General features: G+C 36.0%; 1 protein-coding gene across 1 annotated transcript in view; it reads left to right on the top strand.

Annotated features, from left to right (window-relative positions):
- Positions 1-822: 822 nt before the first annotated feature.
- LOC110450147 (snaclec 3-like) overlaps positions 823-6,764 on the top strand; it is a gene marked incomplete at its 3' end in the record, with an annotated part of 63,120 nt that continues 57,178 nt past the window's right edge. The window contains exon 1 of the mRNA XM_021497430.1: positions 823-1,396. The remainder of the gene's footprint in view (positions 1,397-6,764) is intronic.

Genomic DNA, 6,764 nt, shown 5'->3' with positions numbered 1-6,764 from the left:
GAGAAAAAAAAAACACCCGCTGTTACCAAATGCATGTATCGTAAGAGGCTACTAATGAGGGAACCCTGCGGAATGGGAGATTTTCTTTTTTGCCCACAACTTAGGGCCACAAAAGCGACCAAATTAAATATGATGCACCCATTGCATTTTTTGGGATCTCTGTATTTGTTTTGTTACTAACTAGCTTATATTTTGTTGTGCCCTGCTGACAAACACCTCACTTTTGGCTTTAATGGTAAGCGTTTGCCCAAGTGATGTAGGCAATGAGTTCTGTCCCCTCGCCGTCACATACCAAATTACTTAAAATGGTAGATGGTATCCCCTGCTTAACGTTCAGCTCTTTTGTAGGACGTTATTTTTTATATGTGTGAACGTAGGTTGGTCCATTGAAGATGTTTGGACGGGATCCTGTACGTTGTAGTTTATAGCTGTATAAAGGAGTTTAATCATCTTTCCGGTAAATACATCGAACTCGTCATTGAGTGTTTGGTTTCAGATCAATGGTCGTCTTCGTAATAATATACAGGCAGCAGTCCGCTAGCACGATTACCTTTATGAATACATGTATATAACACAAAGCTACAGGTTTGAACTACGTTTTCCAACAGTAGATATCCCCAGTGATGCTTACAGACAATCAATGCCGTCATATTTATTGTATTTAACACAACACTCCATTACATTTGTGGCTCTGAAACCTTCTAAGGGAACAATGCTGCTAGAGCAATCAAATTAACTTCACGATTAATATTTTAGCATACATTTTTTACGTAGTGGAACCAGGTGTGACGCCTCTAAAAAGAAAGTAAGGATATAGTGTATATATCGCGTGCTGAAGATCGATATGGAAGTAAAAGAGCTTGCGAAGCGTGACATTGCCAGCGGTTGTCACTTGCTGTCACGCTCAACTCTGGCTAGTGATGAAGTCAACAGGCCAAGCACCTAACATATATTTAGTAATCATTAACATCGCTCTTCTTAACCGCAGCAGTGTCTCTGGAAATTAGCAGACATTTTGACTTTATGAGCATTAACGTCAGCCTATAAGCTAGGTGTACACATCCACAGTAACAATGGTGAACAAATATTTGGTTTTTATTTTTATGTAGAAAATTTATGGAATGAATAATTAACAACGTTTATAACATTTCTGATAAAAACAATTTAACGTGTGTTTATATGGAGAGAGGGAACCGACATTGCAAAGTTTCCCCTAAGGATCAGTGCTGACGAGACATCGTTTTTTAACCCCCGGAATCAGTGTTAACACGACATCGAGTGCTTAACCTCCAGGACCAGATATCGCCTCTTACCTTTGGGACAAGCGTTAAGATACTGCCTGCTTACCACACCACCAAGTGTTCGTGTAATGTCCAGCTAGTAGCTTCTTGAAACAGTAAGTAAAGGTACAGTGAAGGTACAGTAAAGGTACTGAAGGTATATAACTTTATGTTTTTGAATTTTTAATAACACTGATACTGGGGTCTGTTCGTTTACGCGGACCTAACCGGTTTGTCTGTTTTTAAATGTAGTGTTTTCGGGTATAAATTATTGCAGACTTCAAATGATTAAGCAGGATTTGCCAGGCTTTGTAAAGGCTCAGCTGAAAGCAGCATCAGATTAGTAGGTCCGACATTATTTCACAAAAGAACAACTCTGCTCCAACCGGTCTAACTTTTTGGATCGCAATAAACGAAAGCGGCCCTGGTAACATACTAATGATATCAGGGGTGCAGAATTTTTGAAGTGAATTCGACTCACTGCCTTGATCGTAATTTATTGTAGTATGACCTCATTGAGCTCACCGAATGAGGCCTGACGAATATGGACAGGGTTGCAATAATATTGAGGTAGCCACAATTAGAAGCATTTTAACCTCTTATCTGGTTCTGATAATGAAAGAAACATGCTAGTAATATAGGTACTTTCGGCCTCTTGTTTCCTGCCAATTCCAAAACTCTAGCTGCCAAGTACTCGAGGACGGCGGTCAGTGAAAGAGACATAAAAAAATTATAATCATACGGAAGCTTGTTTATGAATTAATCGGTCAAATCGGTCGGACCACAGTTGTTCGTTTATTAAATAAGGTCGGACCTAGTAATCTGATGCTGCTTTCAGGCAAGCCTTGACAAAGCTTTGCAAGGCCTGAATAAAAACGTGCAGGTCCGCCAGGATATATACCCGAAATTGTTACATTTATAAACGGTCAAACCGTCATAAACGATCAGGCCCCAGGTCTATACATCGAATGTTTTATTTGAAAATGTTTTTGGTGAACGTTTTTTTCTTCCATTTTTGAATATTTATTATTTGTTTATTTTACTTTTTCGTTGACTTTTCTACACAACAGTAATTCTTAAATGGTTCAACTTCGTGCAACTTCCGTTTACTGTCCAAATATCATCCTTGATGTTGCAATGACGCAAAACTCCCAACAAAGCACGCACATTACCGCATTCATAAGTCCCAGGCTACGAGGAAGTACATTCCAATAAATCAGAAAAATAAACAAAAAAAGCAAACAGTTTTCAGGGCCTTTCTAGCTTGTTACCTTGGTAAAGTATAAATACACACACATGCGTCAAACACACTCTGGACTAGAACACTACACATTGTGTGTATGCTAATCATATTCTTAAACAATTTTCAAATTTCATTCTCTGGCTGATTTTTTTCATATTTATATCTTATCTAGACCACTTTACAAAAAGTATACAGACGTTTTAATATGAACTCAAGGGCGACAAATACAACAATCGTGTATAGCGAATTTGTCGTGATATATAAATGAAAATAACATAACCCAACACGGTCGTCAAGAGAAATATAGGATCACTGAATGATCTATATGGAACGACTCTCATGATATTTTCTACTTCATTTAAACGGGACTGTGAGCTAAAGTGAAAAAAAGATGGGATCAATCAATTTTATTTATTGCAATATCAACACAGTCTACCAACAATGAAGGGAAAGCTTCATCACCGTGACATCATAATATAATATGGAAGTCTGTGACCTCAATTCATTATAATGTGATGAGGTCACAGAAGGTCTTATTGCAATGTACATGTACTTAAACTCGTACACAAAATATGCATGTCATAGATTTACTCATTGAAAGTCAGTTAGCACGTGACCCATTTAAACGTCCAACTTTAAAAACAACAAACACAACACCATAGTTTTCTGGAACAGTTATCTAAGAAAATGTATGAATGCATATAGAGATATACATGTTAGCGCATTTGAAGAATTAAGCATCTTATATTTCATGATGTGGCATTTTCTTGTTTCTTTAAAGTTCAGTTTGTTCAGCTAATCATTTACTTTGTGTTTCATCTGTTCTTCTAATGAATTGTACATTAAACAGAACGTTAGAACGACATATTTCGTAAGAACTACCAACTATCCATAACAATACAACATGGTGTTTATTCAAATTCATCATGTAAATGCCTTACATTGTAACCAACATGGCGGCCTTTTCTTTTCGGGCGATGCTTTCGAGGTGTGGAGACATCCAGTGGGTCAAATTGACCACCCCGTGCTACATTCACCTGTCGTTCCTGTCAAACATGTCAGCATTAAAGTTGAACTAACTATTATCAATCCTGTATGCCTTCAGATGTAAGTAATTCTTATTTGCATTTTGATTTTTATGTTTATTTTACAAGCGACCAATGTACAAGAGAGACATATTCCTTACAAGTGACGAGGTCTCCATTTCTCTTACCGTGGACAGGGATATCCACCATTTTACCGGTGTGAGATTTTCTTTTCTCTTTCCCCTTGACAGGTGTATCCGCATTTTTACCGGTGTGAGATTTCCTTGTCTCACCCTAGGGTTGAGACGGGGGGATTCCCCTATTTCTAACAATGGCATGACGTCACTTTAACAATACAATGACGTCACGTCAACAATCCATCATTGTCACGTCGACCCTGAATTTAGCATGTAACGTTATCATTACATTGTTCATATGATACACAATGAAAGAACAGGTTAAGAGAAAAATAATCATTCACCCCCTTGTGGGTGAGATAGTGGAATCTCCACCCTCGGGGAAAGATTCTTTAGTTGCCAAACACTCGGCAAAGCCTCGTGTTGGGCAACTTAAGAAAGATTCTATTAATCTCACCCTAGGGTTGAGAAAGCTACACGTGCTCTTTGCATGTTCTCAACAATTGTATGACCGACTAACGCCATAATCGATTATTGGTTGAGTGTAAATCCGTAATTAAATCTTATGAAAAAATAAAGCTATTGTAGTTTGTAAGGACATCGGATCAGTTAAATACATATACCGCAATAACAAAGCGTAAGATGATTCTCCTTCAGTAGATTAATCCGACATTTCGCTTATTGATATTTATTTAGTAAAATACCGACTGCAATTGTAGACATTATTTGTAAATCTTGGCCCATATTCTCATGCTCAGGAATGGATTCTGTGCTCAAACCGACTTTCTTGTACCTTGATTTAATAAGGTGTAACAATCAATAGGTCAAGTGTGAACATTGAAAACTGTATTCAGTATTTAGTCTGACCAATTTTTACATATTTCTGACAAAATGTGATTTAATTTATTAATTTATCATAGGAACAAGAAATTTGAGTGTGAGTTTGAGCATGAAAACGGTTTCATGAATACAAGCCCTGTTATAAAGTATAGTGTGCAATACTTGCTGTCAGACAGTTTGTTAGTTTCGGTCGTAGTCTTGTTATTGACTCGGTGTGATTCTTGTCGTCAAAAAAATGTAATATCTGCTGTGAGATTTGCTGTTAGTTTTTTGAGATTCGATGCGAGACTTGTTTTTTTTAACTTGAGCTATTTGGTCTGTAACTTATGTGATTTGATAAGTGAGATGAGGTGCGAAGCTTGTGAGATTTAGTATGTGAAACGTGTGTGAGATTTAATGTGTAAAAAATATGTTAGACTTGTGACACTTACATTGTAGTTATGTGATAGTTGATGTTTAAGATCATTTTTCTGTATGCATGTACGTACTCTAGCTGCTTACATACATGTATTATGGTTAAACACCCTATCTTTAACCAATAGTCACCTGACAAATGAGTTTTACAAAACAATGTAAATACCAAGCCTACTGATGATGAAGTGAGGTGCTGTGACGTCCAGGTACTGTCACCGATCGTGTACCGGGTCGATAGTGAGGGACGCGTTCTATTCATACACAGCATAACAAATGGATTATAACGTTATCGCTGATGCGTTTTTACAAAAAGCATCTGGAATGTAAACAGTTCAAACAATAGCTATATATTGACGGAGACCTTTCGTCCATGGTCATTGTTATAACACGGAGCCATCTGAATGCCAATACGTGAACGCCCGTTCATTGGTATGTAAATATTAGACAAATGACCAATCGTTTCGTTCATTTTAATCAAATGGCGTTGTTGATAGAAAACATATTGTAATACACTCAAGCTTGAGCATGTAGTGGTCACTGATCCGGGCAGTTAGAGAACTAAAGGACCACACAATGGGAGGGTACGAGACAATGGTATGCGTACAAATAGACAAATCAGAAGGTTTGTCAATGCAAAATTATGGAACTCAATGTTACATATTTACACAAACACCGATTAATAATGTTTATCCACTCCAGGTTGAAATATTAATGCAAATACTATGTTATTTGATTATGACGCCATTTTATATATGTCATTGTGACGCTTAGCATTCCGCTTCAAACATAATAGTGAATAGCCCTGAATCAATCGCTCAAGTGACTAGACTGTTCCACCAATGACATGTCATACAAAACACATTCATTATCAGATAAAGTGTTTTTTATTCGATGATAAATGACTACAGAGCGTTTTAAAATGTTTATATTTGCTTCGTGATGGAATATGTACATGTATGATAGCAAGGACATGACATGTAAAAGTCCAACCGTTAAACGTTACATTCCCCTAATACGTTAATATATCAAAACCCTTCAGCTGTTAATGAAACGTTATCATTTAAATAGTTGATCCGTTTTAACAAGAGTTTACAGCGAATTTGATTTATCGAAACACATGTATATAAGACCGTTATATATTTTAAAAAACATTCAGTACTCATGGTCAATTTTGTTTCCTACACTGTATATCTCAAGGGAATGGCCTTTGAACATGTAATTCGAGCAAATTTTAGGTTCACTCTATCATACATTCAACAGAACCATTAAAAATTATCATTTTTTTTTATAATTATGTGGGAAAAAAATCAGAACAAAATACTGCTCGCATTTTTTTATTGATGTAAATGTGTGACGTTATCGCATAGTGCTCTGTGGCGTCCAACCTTACATATAAAAAAATAATGTGATGCTGTTATCAAACTTATTTTGTATATATTTTGTATTATTTCCATGGCTTTTCTATAACACAAAGTAATATGACTCTGAACACCCCAGTTTAGGTTAAAATATAGCTGTAACTAGTTATCAGTTCCCTGCGCCATTTGGCATGGCTGTAGCGTTATTGTAATTGTTAATCTTTCATTTTTTGTTTCTTTTTCAGCAAAAAGTATTTTTTCAACGGAAATGTAATATATATATATAATATATATATTATTTTTTAACAAGTTCACATTACTTTTCATTAAAAAGTCGAAACATTCCAGTTCATAAAAACAAAACTTGGTATAAACTTCCCTGTATTTAAAATGTATATGTACATGTACAATTTGATTTAAACATTTTTTTTAAATTAGCATCTAATATACAAAAGGGATTGGGCATG

The sequence above is a fragment of the Mizuhopecten yessoensis genome, unplaced genomic scaffold, assembly GCF_002113885.1.
Source record: "Mizuhopecten yessoensis strain PY_sf001 unplaced genomic scaffold, ASM211388v2 scaffold4999.3, whole genome shotgun sequence".
Lineage (NCBI taxonomy): Eukaryota > Metazoa > Mollusca > Bivalvia > Pectinida > Pectinidae > Mizuhopecten > Mizuhopecten yessoensis.
The sequence above is the reverse complement of the archived record's forward strand: the minus strand, read 5'-3'. Positions and strand labels throughout refer to the sequence as shown.